Consider the following 3,209-nt stretch of genomic DNA (forward strand, 5'->3'; position numbering starts at 1 on the left):
ATAGTCACGACTGGATGTGGCAGGATTGCAGAGCTTTGATCTGATCGGTTGGTTGTTGGATCGCTTCGCTCTGTCTACACATGCTGTTTCCATAGCTTAGCATGTGTGTAGCCCTGTGTTGTAGCTGCATGTGGTTGGCACCTCATTTTAGGTATGCCTGGTGCTGCTCCTGAAATGCTCTTCTACACTCCTCATTGAACCAGGGTTGGTCCCCTTTCTTGACGCTATTGGTAGGGTGAGGGATATGCCAGTTCATAAGGATACAGATTGTGGTGGAATACAATTCCAAAATTGAGGCCCCCTCTGCTCTCTCGGGTGGACATAAAAAATCCCATGGCACCATTGGAAGAAGAGCAGGGGGTGGTGAGGTTTACCCCGGTGTCCTGTAGCCAATATTTGTCCGCAAATCACCATCACTAAAACAGGTTATCCTCGATTATCACATTGTGGGTGCTTGCTGTGCACAAATTGGCTGCTGCTGTTTTTCCTACATTACAACAGCGACTACAACTTAATTGCCTGTAAAGCGCTTTGAGACGTCCTCAGGTGAAAGGCGCTGTAGAAATCAGAGTCTTTCTTTTACAGCCTTCGAAGTCACAGAATCACAGAAACCCCACAGTGCAGATAGAGGCAATTTCGGCCCATCGAGCCTGCACCGACACATATCCCACCCGATCCCTGTAACCCCTACACCAACACATATCCCACCCTATCCCCGTAACCCCACGTATTTAATCCCCCTAACACTAAGGGTCAATTTATCATAGCCAATCAACCTAACCCGCACATCTTTGGACTGTGGAAGGAAACCGGAGCACTGACAACTGACAAAAACCAAAAATCAACATAAATTGAATATAACTGTAAAAAGAGTTAAAGCAGGCGGGTTAGCTCAGTAGCTTAGAGCGTCGTGCTAATAATGCCAAGGTTGCGGGTTTGATCCCCGGATGGGCCATTTACTTTTTGATGGTGTGGGTAGTTTCTTAATATTACTATTTGCTGAAAAGATTGGAGCTGTAATACTTTGAAGCAAAGCTACAAAACCTTAGTTCTGCAGAGAGCTCAAGGAACAGGAAGGTTGACCCTGTGTCTATCTGTCCACAGATGGCGCTGATCTACAAGTTGTTCCTACTGGTCGTGTGGCCTAATGGATAAGGCGTCTGATCTTCGATATTATTCTTGAGGTTATCAGAAAGTTACAGGTTCGAATCCTGCCACGGTCTTTTTACACACTTTTTAATTCGTGTTCAGTTTTATAAAACCAAACCGTGTTCCCACTTAGTAGCTGAAGGTGATTCCCTACCAAACACTGCAGGCCTCTTTATTAATTAGTATTTTTGATGCTGCTTTGTGTATGTATTGCTCACTAGTTCCCAACAAATCCACAATATCTAATTGATGCCGATAAATTATTAGTGTTCCAATTGGAACAACAGCTTTGGGTTAATCAGTGTAATAAAGTGCAGTGGAGGGAATTCTGATCAATTTCAGGGCCAGTGATCGCCACAGGGAGCCGATGAAATAAAATAAAGAATTTGCATCAAAGCCGCTGCGAGCAGGGTTCGAACCTGCACGGGGAAACCTCCTTGGATTTCAAGTCCAACGCCTTAACCACTCGGCCATCGCAGCTACACATTAACAGCGAGAAAATATTTCCTACTGTGAGTGAGTCAGGAACTAGCTCAGAGAAGACAGGTCACAAATACTCACCGATAAATCCAGCAGGGAATTCAGGATTAACATCTTTGGCCAAAGAGCGCTGAGAATGCAGTAGTTGAGGCGAATACTACAGATGCATTTAAGAGGAAGGGAGAAAGGAATAGAAGGATATGCTGATAGGATTTTTTAAATTCGTTTATGGGATGTGGGTGCGCTGGCAAGGCCAGCATTAAATGCCCATCCCTAATTGCCCCTTGAGAAGGTGGTGGTGAGCCGCCTTCTTGAACCGCTGCAGTCCGTGTGGTGATGGTACTCCCACAGTGCTGTTAGGGAGGGAGTTCCAGGATTTTGACCCAGCGATGATGAAGGATCGGCAATATACTTCTAAGTCAGAATGGTGTGTGACTTGGAGGGGAACTTGGAGGTGGGGGTGTTCCCATGCATCTGCTGCGCTTGTCCTTCTAGGTGGAAGAGGTTGCGTGTTTGGCAGGTGCTGCTGAAGAAGCCTTGGTGAGTTGCTGCAGTGCATCTTGTAGATGGTACGCACTGCAGCCACGGTGCGCCGGTGGTGGAGGGAGTGAATGGTTAAGGTGGTGGATGGGGTGCCAATCAAGCGGGCTGCTTTGTCCTGGATGGTGTCGAACTTCTTGAGTGTTGTTGGAGCTGCAGTCATCCAGGCAAGTGGAGAGTATTCCATCACACTCCTTACTTGTGCCTTGTAGATGGTAGAAAGGCTTTGGCGAGTCAGGAGGTGAGACACCCGACGCAGAATGCCTAGCCTCTGACCTTCTCCTGTTGTCACAGTATTTATGTTCAATGGAAACCCCCAGGATGTTGGTGGTCAGCTCCTTTGTTCATGTTGGACCAAGGTTTTAATGAAGTCGGGAGCCGAGTGCTCTTGGCAGAACCCAAACCGGGCATCAATGAGCAGGTTATTGGTCAGTAAGTGCCACTTTACAGCACTGTGGATGACACCTTCCATCACTTTGCTGATGATTGAGAGCAGAGAGTAGACTGATGGGGCGGTAATTGGCTGGATTGGATTTGTCCTGCTTTTTGTGGACAGGACATACCTGGGCAGTCATCCACATTGTTGGATAGATGCCAGTCTTGTAGCTGTACTAGAACAGCTTGGCTGGAGCACAAGTCTTCAGAATGATAGCCGGGGTGTTGTCAGGGCCCAGAGCCATTGCTGTATCCAGGGTGCTCAGCCTTTTCTTGATATCACGTGGAGTGAATCGAATTGGCTGAAGGCTGGCTTCTGTGATGGTGGGAACCTCAGGAGGAGGCTGATATGGATCAGGCCAGGTGGTCCGTATAGTTTCATTTTTATTATTTTGTTTCGTAGCGGTTTGTTACAACTAAGTGGATTACTAGGCAATTTCAGAAGGCAGTTAAGAGTCAACCACATTGCTATGGGACTGGAGTCACACAAAGGCCAGATCAGGTAAGGACGGCAGATTTCTTTCCCTGAAAGACATTAGTGAACCAGATGGGTTTTTATGACAATCCGATAGTTTCATGGTTACCATTACTGATTCTAGTTTATT

The 3,209-nt window shown here is 46.8% G+C and overlaps 1 non-coding gene across 1 annotated transcript; it reads right to left on the reverse strand.

Annotated features, from left to right (window-relative positions):
• Positions 1-1,547: 1,547 nt before the first annotated feature.
• Positions 1,548-1,629, reverse strand: trnas-uga (transfer RNA serine (anticodon UGA)). Its single transcript has one exon. It is a non-coding gene; the product is annotated as a tRNA-Ser (tRNA).
• Between the last annotated feature and the right edge of the window lie 1,580 nt (positions 1,630-3,209).

This window comes from Somniosus microcephalus, unplaced genomic scaffold, assembly GCF_052327205.1.
Source record: "Somniosus microcephalus isolate GS21.2 unplaced genomic scaffold, FLI_Smic_1.0 unresolved_chr8, whole genome shotgun sequence".
NCBI lineage: Eukaryota > Metazoa > Chordata > Chondrichthyes > Squaliformes > Somniosidae > Somniosus > Somniosus microcephalus.